The sequence below is a fragment of the Chinchilla lanigera genome, unplaced genomic scaffold (assembly GCF_000276665.1).
Source record: "Chinchilla lanigera isolate Chin_1 unplaced genomic scaffold, ChiLan1.0 scaffold00023, whole genome shotgun sequence".
NCBI classification, from domain to species: Eukaryota; Metazoa; Chordata; class Mammalia; order Rodentia; family Chinchillidae; genus Chinchilla; species Chinchilla lanigera.
The window spans coordinates 15,156,307-15,168,863 of NW_004955424.1; the positions used below are offsets into that span (position 1 = coordinate 15,156,307).

The window sequence follows — 12,557 nt, forward strand, 5'->3', positions numbered from 1 at the left end:
GGGAAAAATTTTCAAAACATATTATGGAAACGTGGGTCACATGTTAGTGCGTTTTCCCTTCGAAGTGGTTAAAATACTGTTTTGCGGTTGAAGTCGTACTTCTCAGAAAAAGCAATTCATGGGCACCTCCGTGATTCTGGGTGATGGAGATGCTGTTGAGTGGCTCTCCTGGGCCGGCTCTCCTCCGTGGGACCGCAGACGAGGCACACTGTGACCTCAGGTTCGAGGGTGAACCCTCCCCTCCAGCTTGGCTGCCTGAGGTCAAAGTGCTTCCCTTGCTGTTGGGTGTCTTGGCTTGCATTGCCTGGCGCTAGATGCACAGAGGGAAGTCTCGGGCAGGGTGGCCCACATGACAGAGGCCAGGGCTGGGCCAGTCAGGATTTGGGCTGGGGGCAGTTTAGAGGGTGGGGGTGGATGGAAGACAAATTGCACCCTCTTCACTATTTTGAGCAAGCAAGGGGAGCGCGTTCACCGAGGTAGGCCGAGTCTTTTTGTCTTGGTAGCATGTCTCTCTCACCTCCCTCACCACTCGGTCCCCAGATCTGCTTCTGTGAGTCACTCCAGGTGATGACACAGGCGCTCCTGTCAGGGAGGGGACATCAGATAGAAGCCAGGTATTTCTGAGAGAAGAATGAATTATTCCACCTCATCTGAGAGAGCATGAAGCCAGTGCATCGGAGACCTGTCACACCACCAGGAGCTTTCTGTGTTAACAGCAGATTACCAGGCATTACGCATGCATAATACATTACACATCCTATAGCTGATATTTGCAAATGCTATTCATTTAAAAATGATGAAACCATTTCTCCTGATGGGGTAGAGCTATAATAAATACCAGTAATAACCTAAAAAAACAATCAGCCTTAAAAAACATTTCAGCGGCCTGGGGAGACAGCTCAGTGGCATAACCACCTGCCTGGCAAGCGCAAGGTCCTGAGTTTGATTTCCGGTACTAAAAAAAAAAAAATGCTTAGAGCTGGGCGTGGTGGTGCATGCCTGTAATCCTAGCACTCAGGAGGCTGAGGCAGGAGGATTGTTGCGAGTTGAAGACCACCCTGGACTACAAAGTGAGTCAAGGTCAGCCTGGACTACATATCGAGACCCTGTCTCAAAAAGACCAAAAAAAAAAAACCAAAAAAACAGCAGCCCAGTTGGCATATAGTGGTGTAAGGAGTAGACAAAAATCCTCCAAGCTTAAGCATTCTAGCTAGTGGAGATGAAATTATAAATGATTTTAACAGAAAGAAAGGGAAGCAAGGCAGTAGCTACAGTGGACAGATGAGCTTAGACTTGCAGTGGGCCTCCTGGTTGTTCCCGTTTGTGTGACGCGTTGGCCGTGAAACACCTCGGTGCGTCGGACAGCCCAGAGCAGGGAAACCCAGAATGCGCAGTGAGTGCCGAGGCATCCCCGTCAGCACCGAGGTTGGTTATTTGGTTCCTCCGGGTCGGTCTGGAGCAAGAAAACGAAGCATGACTCCTCTCTGCACAGGGAAGGTGTGTTTTGCCAGAGAAGGAGAAGAAGCCCTGCATTTCTCTGCTGTCTCCAGCGCCCCTCTCAGCGTGCTCCTCACGCGGGGAACAATGGAGTGAAGCAAAGGTCACCAGGGAAATGAGGCTCCCGACACAGAGGACAGGTTAGCGGGTCCCTTCCACCCCTTCCCAGAGCAAGGCCTGTGCGCACATGCCAGGCCACCGGGGGCTCTGGAGCCCCTCGGCAGGCACTTTGGGTCTCACCAGGGACAAGCACAGATGAGGCAACCTAAACCTGCCGTGCTAAGCAATTTATTTTATTTGTCTTTATAAAATAAAAACCCTGAAGTGAGGCTTCTGCGGGCTGTAGATGACCCAGCCCTGGGAAGGGTAGTAAATAGCTCTGAGGTGAAAGAGTCAGGATTCAAAACAGTCTTGTCCAGTTGGAAAAAGAAAGGAGGAAATTTTATAAAGGGAAATGTAACATTTTCTACTTGGGTGCACTATACCAGGAGTCCTGCCGAGCGTGGTAGCTCATGCATGTAATCCCAGTACTCGGGAGGCTGAGGCAGGAGGATTGTTGTGAATTCAAGGCCAGCCTGGGCTACAAAGTAAGCTCAAGGCCAGCCTGAACTGCATAGCGAGACACTGTCTCAAAAAAAAAAAAAAAAAAAAAAGATAAAACCAGGCATCCAACTAGACAGGAGGACCCAGGAGGCTGCTCTTGCAGAGAGGACCAGGAGTGAGGGGCCCTGACAGCCCAGCCACATGCGGAGCAAGTGGCCCTGGAACAGGGAGGCCGCCGCCTTCCTCACTCCCCGCTCCTCAGGCCACACAATGGCCAGTGTGGGGCAGTGCAGGCTCGAGGACACGGGGGAGGTCTGGGGACAGTAGCCGGTGAGGCAGGGGCCATCAGCCGAGAGACAGAGCAGAGCTCAGATGAGGAAGGTGTGGTCAGCTGAGTGGAGGAGGACACAATTCCACGTGCCCAGCAGGCTGTGTTACAGGGGAGCAGGGCGGCCCCACCTGAGGAAGGAGCCCTGTGTGACTGCGAACTCCTGTCAAGGGGAGGTTGCACACGCTGGATGTGGCCTTCCTGCCAGGCACACCTTGGGGGGGATGTTAGAGCCTGTGTGAAAAACAGTTCGGTTTGGAGTAGAGGTTAAAAGAGCAATCTGAAAAAAAGAGCAAATCTGAGCACCAGGGTTCAAGTCCTGCTTCCGACTCTTTGGTAACCTTGGGCAAGGCACTTATGCTCTCTGAGCCTGTTTCTCCATGAAAAAGAAGGACTAGGGCCGGGGATAGAGCTTAGCAGCACAAGCAGCGGCCTGGCAAGTGCAAGGTCCTGAGTTCGATTCCTGGTACCAAGAAAAAAGAAGACAACAAAAAGGAGGATTATAGACAAAATAACAACGATAAGGGAGGCTCCTGGGAGCAGGACACACCTGCTAGGGGTTTTGTGCCATTTACAAGAATTAACCAAGGCCCTTCGACCTGTGCCACTCCTGTGCTAAGGGCTGCGCGCCGGACCGCCGCTGGGTTGGCATGGTCATCACCGATTCGCCCCGAGTTACCGGGCCGGGCAGTAGAGATGAGCAGCTTGGAACCCAGCTCCCAAGAACTGCAGTCTAGTGTGGAAGGCCCAGAACTGTCACACGTGCAGACGGAGGGGCCGCGGAGGGCGTGGCGATGTCACCTGAGCCGAGCGTATCTGGGGAGGCTCCTGGGGGCGGCGGAAACCAGCTCGTGAAACCGTGACGTGGCTCGGAAGCATTTGCGGCGTCCGGAGGCCCCGCTCCCCAGGCTGTTTGCTCTGAGGGTGGCTGCGCTCCGGCGGCGCTGCGCTGAGGCGCTAGGACTGGCTGGGCTGGCCGGGCAGGTCCAAGGGCACAGGGCGCCGCCGGGGCTCCTGGGCACACCTGAGGCCCATAGCCCTCATTCCGGAGCCTCGGGCCTCAACACCGAAGCTCGCCCGACGTGCCTCGTGCCTCGTCTGCGTCTGGCACCAAGCTGGGCGTCCTCTGTGACGAGGTGACACAGCCTGCTCAGGGTGGGTGGTGGCAGGGTCACCCATTTCACGGTTAAGGAAGCGGGCCGGCACCTTCAGTGTCTTCTAAAAGGCAGAGCCGGGACTTGGAGCCAAGGATTTCAATGCCAAAATCAGGTGCCTTTTCTGTACCCCACCCTGGGCAAGACCAGAGATGACTCAGGTGAGAACCCTGCCCTCCAGGAGGAGGTGAAGCTGGGCATGTGAGAACCGACACCCCCGCCCCAGGGCAGGGCCCCCTCCCACCGCAGCCTCTCCACAGGGGCCATGTGAGAGAAGGAAGGCATAGGTTAAGGAAATGAGGCTTTAAGCAGCAGTGGCTTTAGCTTCAAACAGAATTTCATCTGAACACAGTCAAAATTGGAAACAGACGGGGAACTGCTCTGGGTGACAGAAAGAGGGCATGTGTGGGGCTCCTGTCTCCGCGTCTGCCCACCCCGCACTGCTCTGGAGGACCTTGCGGAGTGCGGCCCTGCGCTGAGGCAGGAGAGCTAGCGTGTTCTTTGGTTTGTTACTCTTTTTTTTTCTAATTCTGGTAAAATATACATAATATAAAATTCATCATGTTCTTGAGACTATACTCTTCTTTGTTTTTTTTTTGAGACCATATTCTTTTTAATTGTCTTTTTGAGACAGGGTCTCGCTGTGCAGTTCAGGCTGGCCTTGACCTCACTTTGTAGCCCAGGCTGGCCTCGAACTCGCAGCGATCCTCCTGCCTCAGCCTCCCAAGTGCTGGGATTACAGGCGTGCACCACCATGCTTGGAGACTATACCCTTAAGTGAAATAAATTGGACACACATGTCCACATTGCTTCTTGGGTACGAGAAACTAAGGACCAAAATATATAATAGATATTGGGAAATGGGAAGAAAATGTTCAAATGGGAAAGGGAACAAGGGAGGGGGAGGAGGAAAGGAAAGAAGGGACAAGGGTAAAAAAGAGAATAGAAGGAGAAATGGAAAGAAAGTTTTTACAAATGAGAGGAAGCGGAGTTGAAGGGAGGGGAGAGGGAGAGCACACATCATGTACAGGTACAAACTCCCTATGATGAGTGTCATGTGTATCTAACATGGACCAATAAAGTTAATTTTAAAGAATAAGGTCTGTCATGTTCACCGTTTTTGTGGGTACAATCTAGGTACGTTTGCAATACTGGGTGACCACCTCCAGTATTTCACTTCTAAACTTTACCTTCACGGGCCGAAACCGCGCCCCTTAAACACTGAACCCCCGGCCTCCCCCACCCACGCAGTCACAGCTCCGCTTTCCGCTACGCATCCAGCACTAACGGGCCTCGGACAAACCTCACCGGCTTCGATGCTGCCACCGCGCAGGACTAGAAACCTCGTATAAGTAGAACGGTTCCGTATGTGTTTTCCTCCTCTCTCTCCCTTCTCTTTCTCCTCCTCTCTTTCTCCTTTTTCTCTTCCTTCTCTTCCTCTTTTTCTTCTATTCTTTTTTTGTTTTGTTTTGAGACAAGGCGTCACTATGTAGTTCAGGGGCTAGCCTTGAACTCACTTTGTAGCCCAGCTGGGCCTCGAACTTGCGGTGATCCTCCTGCCTTGCCCTTCCGAGTGCTGGGATTACAGGCATGTGCCACCACGTCCGGCTCTTCTTTCTGGCTTGTTTCACTTATCGTAATGTTTTCAGGGTTCATCTGTGTTCTGGCATGTATCAGAACTCTAGCATGTATACAAGGCTGACTAATATTCCATGGTATCCCTAAACCACATTTTGTTCATGTGTTCATCCATCTGTGGACATTGGGTTGTTTCTACCTTTCATCTTGTGAATGAAAAATGAAAGCTGCTATGGATGGATATACAAATATTTGTTCAAGTCCCTGGCTTCAGTTCTTTTGGGTCTACAACCAAAGAAATGTAATTGCTGGGTCATGGTAGCTCTAGGTTTAACTTTTTCAAGAACTGCCACAGTAGTTTCTACAGTGACCGAACCATTTACATACCCACCAGAAATGCACAAAGTTCCAGTTTCTCTACTTCTTCACCAGTGTGGCAGGGACCGTGCACATAGTAGGCCATCGACAGATATTTGTTGATAAATGAGCGGGCAGCCTTGGTCTCAGAGTGGCTGTGCCTGGGAGCCCTCTTCCCTGAAGCTGGCACCGTCAGCAGCTGTCTACCCAAGCAGGGTCCCCAAACCCCTGCTAGTCTCTGCTCAACTTCAAGAGAACGAGCCTTCTGAAGGGGGTAAGCTGTTTAGGGGTGGCCACTGGTACCCGCCTACTGAAGAGGAAATGATGTCACACAGCATCGTGACCTGGAGAGGCACAGCGAGGGTCAGGGAATCTGACAAGCGGCTTTCACAGGAGTATTTTTCAAACTGTGACTCTTGACCCATTTGTGACCCTGAAACCAATTTCCCTTGGTCAACACTAGCACTTATGAAAGATGAAATAAAAATATCAGGACATACTACAGGGAGGTGAAAAGGAGATGTTACTCTGTGAAACTTTTGTTTTCAGCGTGATATTTATGTAGGTGTGTATTGGATCACAAGGAGTCTGAAAATCGCTGCTGTGCAGGATCTGCAGCCTCTACTGAAAGAATTACTCACGGCAGGGAGCTGTTCCTTCCAGGAAAGCCTGTGACCCCGCTGAAATGTGGCAACAGCCCCCGCTGCTTAGCTCAAGCATTAGCGCGGACGATCTCTACGCTGAGCCCCCACCGTGTGCAGGGCCCAGAACTGGCGTTCCAGACGAAGAGGGACAGCGTGTGCCTTGGGGAGGTATCCCATGGACAGTGGGGTGCCGTGGGGAGTTGTGTATGTGTGTGGTGATTTTTTTTTTTAACATGAAAAAAAATGTACATCCAGGACAAAGATAAGGCCAGCCCAAGAGGCCCCGAGGGGCCGGAAGGCGAGGAAGTGGTAAGGGACAGAGGAAAGCCCACCTTGTTTTCTGTGCGTGCTGGGGCTTGGCTGTTTGACCCTGGGGTGGGGTAGGAGAAGGCAGACCACAGAGGCCTAGAGGGAAGTGCGTGGCCTTGGGGACGTCCTGTCTTGTGAGCCTGAGTCTACAGCAGAGGGTCTGGGGGGTGCTGGTGGGGGAGTGGGTCTGTGATTCTGCAGAACCCGCTCCGGGTGCCTCCTCCTCACTCGGTTCTCCCCAGCCCCTCCCGCCGCACTCCTTTGCCGGGACTGCCCGCTCCGGAACACCATTTCCCCTCGGCGCTCTTGCTAGGGTTCCCCGTGATTCCAAGTCCCCTGCTCCGCAAGCCCAGACCACAGCGTCCCAGGTCTGCGACAGGCGGGTGGGGCGACTCTCTCCAGCTCGAGCTGGGGGCAGGACCACCGCTTTCCCACTAAGCGGTTAACAGCACTCCCCACTCTCCTGGCTCAGATGAGAGCCCCGCACCGTCCCAGTAGCCAACGCAGCAGGGTGCTGCCTGGCCCACAGGCCCCCATGTCCTTCACCTTTGGGGCGGATGATCCCTAGGTGCAGAGCGAGGAGGGCTGGTGCCCGCTGTCAGAACCCAGGGTGCCTCTTGTGGCCTGCTGTGTGGGCAAGGGTCTGGGAAACTGTTACCCACTTCCTCCTGCTCGGTGGGCTCCCTCCTGCCGGCTGCATGAAGACCTAAGTTACAGAAGCTTCGTAGGCTTCCCAACATGGACTTGCCGGCAGCCCCTAGTGAGCCATGACTTTCCCGGAGGGTCAGGGGGCAAGGCTGCCTCCCCACCTGCTGAGCAGAGGGCCACGGGGAGGACCCTCGCCCTGTGACTCAACTTCTCATGACATCAGGACAACTTCCTGATGTCCACAGGTGGAGGAACACATGAACAAAATGTGGTTTAGGGATACCATGGAATATTAGTCAGCCTTGTATACATGCTAGAGTTCTGATACATGCCAGAACACAGATGAACCCTGAAAACATTACGATAAGTGAAACAAGGCAGAATAGAAGAGCCGGACGTGGTGGCACATGCCTGTAATCCCAGCACTCGGAAGGCTGAGGCAGGAGCATCGCCACAAGTTCGAGGCCCAACTGGGCTACAGAGTGAGTTCAAGGCCAGCCCCTGAACTGCATAGTGACACCCTGTCTCAAAACAAAACAAAACAAAAAAAGAACAGAAAAAGGAAAAGAGGAAAAGAAGGCGGAGAAAACAATACGATACCATTCTTCTTATATGAGAACCCAGCTGGTGGAAAGCGCCTCGCGCCGAAGGCAGGCCAGCTGTGCCTCCACCTGTGTGCCGGTCCTCAGCTTGGGATTCACACTCCTACTAGAGACCCTGTTTGCTTTGTCCAGGTCATGCATCTGGGGAGGGGCCCGTCTGTGTCCCACCCAACTTTCTGAAAGTTCTAGTCTAGTATGACTGCTTGCTTCTCCCTGGTGTCCTTTGATAGCCCACTTCCCACAAGTTTTACAATTTAAAACAACTTGGCACAATGTGTAATAGCTAAATCTTGGAAACAGCCCAAATGGCCATCGACTGATGAATGGATACAGCAGGCTTTTTTTTATAGAGTGGAGTACTTCTCTGCCATAAAGAAGGATAAGCTTGAGACATTTCTAGCTAAATTGATGCGCCTTGAGACCGTACTCTTAAGTGAAATGAATCAGACACACGTGTTTAAATACTGCATTGTATCCCTGGTGTGAGAGACCGAAAGCGTAAATAAGGGGGTGTGACAGACACTGGGAAATGGGAAGAAAATGTTCAGATGGGAGAGGCAACAAGGGAGGAGGGAAGAGAAAAGGAAAGAAGGACAAAGAAAAAGAGAGAACAGAAGGAAAAAATGGAAACAAAGCTTTTGTAAATAAGGAGAGGAAGAGGGGTGTGAGGGAGGGAGAAGAATGGAAAAAGAGAAGCAGCAAGCTATCTCACGTACAGGTACAAACTCCCTATGCTGTCCTTATGAATGCTGTCATTGTGTAAATTTAAAAGGTACCAATAAAAGTTTATAAAAATGAAAAATAAGCCGGGCATGGTGGCACACACCTGTAATCCCAGCACTTGGGAGGCTGAGGCAGGAGGATCGTCATGAGTTCGAGACCAGCCTGAGCTACAAAGTGAGCTCAAGGCTAGCCTGAACTGCATAGTGAGACCCTGCCTCAAAAAGACAAAAAAAAGAAAGAAAGAAAGAAAGAAAGAAAGAAAAATATAAAATTTTCTGCATGCTACATGATTTACATTTTAAGTCTCATGGTCCCAAACTTCCCCTCCAAATGTGATGAAAATCTGCCCGTCACTATTACACAACGCTGAGGCAGAGGGGCGGAAACCACTGCACTTAGATGTGTGGCCCTTCAGTGACTTCTGTGGTCAGCATGACTGTCCGTGCCATGCCCGGGCCGGGCTGGCCGGAGTCTCCCGTCCTCCCTCGGTCTCACCTGGGGTGACGATTGCTTCATGATCTTCCCCCCACAGCTTCGTCGCTCTCAGAGGGCAGCGGCTGTTGTCATCCTTCTTTCTCTGGACTTGGCACATGAAGTCGGTGCTCTGCATACGTTGATGAAAAGGAAATCTTTAAACTTCTTGAGGGTAGGGACAGGATTTTCTCTCTTATCAATTCCACAACTTTGCTTTGTCCAGAGTAAACACAATTCTGGGCTAATGGACAGCCAAGTGATGGAGCTGCTGGAGAGTCACCTTGAAAAGTTTCCCAGGTCAAACTGGAAATTTTTGTCTTTGTGTTTTTGACACAGGGTCTTGCTATGGAGCCCAGGCTGGCCTTGAACTTGTGGTGATCCTCCTGCCTCAGGTTCCAGAGTGCTAGGATTACAGGTGTACGCTGCCATGCCTGGCTTCAAGCTGGGTTCTGATTCATGAGGAAACATACCTAAAGGCTTGATTCTGCCAAATTCCTGGAGTGTCTGCCCGCTAAAGGCCAGTCCCTGTTACGTGTGAGCGACAGTCATGGGGCCACGGGAATGTGGTTCAGTGAGGCAGGAAGAACTTGTATAGTAAAGCAAGAGGGGCTTTGCACGGCCCTGTGGTGATGAAGAGCCAGGAACTAAGGAGTGTGTTTAAATCAGTTCTCCATCTTTAAGGTCAAAATATGATAGAGAGAAGGGAGAAAAGAAAGAAGGGGAAGGAGCACAGACAGAAGGAGTAAGGCAGAGGAGAAAGAAGGGAGGGAGGAGACGGCCTAGGCTTAGCAGCCAGATCAAGCTGGACCTGAGGCCCTTTCCATTTCTTTTAATTGTGGAGCTCTTGCGATGGGATTGATCTTTGAGCCCTATTCCTGCACTTGTGGAGTGAGAATCTGATAAATGTGTGTGTTGGGGTTGGGGATATAGCTCAGCAGCACAAGCCCCTGCCTGGCAAGCACAAGGTCCTGAGTTTGATTCCCAGTACCAAAAAAAAAAAAAATTCTGATAAATGTGTGCGACGTGCCTCATTTGTCCTTGGCAATGACAATTAGTCAGTGTAGGATATTATTATTATTTTTTTGTCTTTTTGAGACAGGGTCTTGCTATGCAGTTCAGGCTGGCCTTGAACTCACTGGGTAGCCCAAGCTGGCCTCGAACTTGCAGTGATCCTCCTGCCTCAGCCTCCCGAGTGCTGGGATTACAGGTATGCGCTACCACACCTAGCCTAACATGGCATATTATTACCATGGCTTCATGGTTTGCATGCTGTTTGAGCCCCAAATTTGAGCATCAAAAAGCATTAACTCAGAGATAAGATTGAAAACTCAAGGTTGAAAAAGTGTGGAACTCCAAGGCCTCAGGAAGGCCAGGGTTGGGCCAGGCAGAGGCAGCATGAGTCTTCTTGTGTGACCTCTGTGTTCCAGCCCCAGACAGGCCCACCAGGGCCACATGGAACAGTCTCCTCAGCGAAGCAGGTGCTGCATCGGGGAGGCAGAGGCGCCGCTGCAGAGCGGGCAGAGCGGCTGGCTGAGCCCCGCGCAGGAAGCGTTGCCGGGTGCTCATGTGGCCCGGCCGGGCCAGCTCTCCAGCGCCGAGCCATGTAATTACCAGCCCCACCCGCCCTCCCCCGTTCTTCAAATTCTTCCACCAATTTCAGTTTCAACACACTGTGTACCCAGCCCACCCCAGTCTGGCACAGCCTGGGCCTGAGCAGGAAGGTGGCATCTTTGCTCAAAGGCCCAACCGCCTAGGCCTCCTGCCTCCTCCCCGGCCTTCCCTGAGCCCGTGCTTCACAGAGCCCTGTGTGCCCTATGCCAGTACCTGCAGGCCAGGCTTTACAGCTTCATGTACTTCTTCCTACTTTTACCTTTTTTTTTTCTTTGTATGTGTGTGTGTGTGTGTTTGAGACGGGGTCTCACTATGCAGTTCAGACTGGCCTTGAGCTCACTTTGTAGCCCAGGCTGGTCTCGAACTCGCAACCATCCTCCTGCCTCAGCCTCCCAAGTGCTGGGATTACAGGCGTGCACCACTACGCCTGGCTCTTGCCACTTTCTGAAGTGGTTCTGAAAGTCTTAGTGAGTGTCTTTATGAGCTGTGATAAAAAGTACAGTGAAGGGCTGGGGATATTGCTCAGTGACTATATCATAAGCGCCTGCTTGGCAAGCACAAGGTCCTGAGTTCGATTCCTGGTACAAAAAAAAAAATACAGTCAATACTGCTGCTGAATGCCATCCAGTAGAAAGGCAGGCTTGTGAAAACGGTACAGTGTGTCTTAAAGAGCAAAATAGGTCATAGGAAACAGAGATATATGTTTTGCAAAAGGGAAGGGCAGCAAGAGATATAGGGAGGGGAAGAAAGGGGAGAGGAAGGGGCTGAAAAAAGAATGATGTATTATATACACATGGCAACCCCCACAATGAATGTAATCACATGTACTTCAAATAAGTACTAATAAAAATGTTTTAAAATGTCAAAAAAAGAGCACTGCCAACAAAAGGCCAAGGAAATGTTTACAAATTATTGTGTGTCTTCATCCACCTTATTCACTGGACCTGGCACTGTACGACTTCTGGCTCCTCTTCGAAGTCAGAATGACCATAAGGTTCATGTTTTGAATCAGTTCAGGACATCGAGGCAGCCACAACCGTGCACTGAAGACTCTCACGAAAGGGGACCCCAGGGCTGCTTCGGGGAGCCACGGGAGCGATGGGAGAGGGGACTCAAGCCCGGGGTACTCCGAGGGGAATTAACGACAATGCGTTTTTTACTATTATAAATGTAAAAATTAATCCGTCACCGTATATTTGATCATGGCCAGAGGTGGAGGGGTGGGCGGGTATGTGAAAGGGAGGGGAAGAAGGACTGAAGGGGACAGATTTTAGTCACCATCATCTTCTCAGGGCTCTTTCCATCGTACAAGCAAACGGTCACCTGCTCTACCCGTGTGGCCCTGGATTTGGGGCAGCTGGAGTCTAGCATCCTACACATCATTTAAAAGTAGAGAAAGCAATATTTTATAAAAATGATGAGAAAAGGGCCGGGGATATAGCTCAGCGGCATAAGCACCTGCCTGGCAAGCACAAGGTCCTAATTTGATTCCCTGTACCAAAAAAAAAAAAAAAAAAAAAAATGATGAGAAAAAAATTTTAGAAAGTGAATTATAAGATGTGTAATCTACCAACTCCCCAGGGTGAACGTAATCACTGTGTTCTATGGTCAGGTGCAGTACTAATAAAAACATAAAAAATGATGAAAAACAGTGAAATGCAGCTTTTGAGTGTTGGAATTCTTTTTTCCTTTCCTCCCTCCCTTTCCACTCTCCCTCCCTTCTTCCATTTTATTTTATTTTTGTCTTTTTGAGACAGGGTCTCTCTGCACAGTTCAGGCTCAACTTGAACTCACTTTGTAGCCCAGGCTGGCCTCGAACTTGCAAACGATCCTCCTGCCTCAGCCTCCCGAGTGCTGGGATTACAGGCATGTGCCATCACGCCCGGCTACCTTTTTTAAAAATATAATCTGCTGACAGTTGGGGAGAGGACACTAACTGGTTGTGGGGTCCCAAAGCAATGGGAAGCTGGAGAGAAAAAGCTACAAAGAATGGCTTTTACCCCAGATAGCTCACTTGAGATGTTAGTAAGAATTGCCTCCTCAGTATTCTATAGCCATGACGAGGAGGAGGCCAAGGAGAGAAAACAAA

General features: G+C 50.9%; 1 long non-coding RNA gene across 1 annotated transcript in view; it reads right to left on the reverse strand.

Annotated features, from left to right (window-relative positions):
* Positions 1–2,809: 2,809 nt before the first annotated feature.
* The window catches only part of LOC106148609, a 14,632-nt gene continuing 4,884 nt past the window's right edge, over positions 2,810–12,557 (reverse strand). The window contains exons 3-4 of the long non-coding RNA XR_001234247.1: positions 8,879–8,987; positions 2,810–3,658 (exon numbers count right to left, since the gene is read on the reverse strand). This is a non-coding gene — a long non-coding RNA (uncharacterized LOC106148609). The remainder of the gene's footprint in view (positions 3,659–8,878; positions 8,988–12,557) is intronic.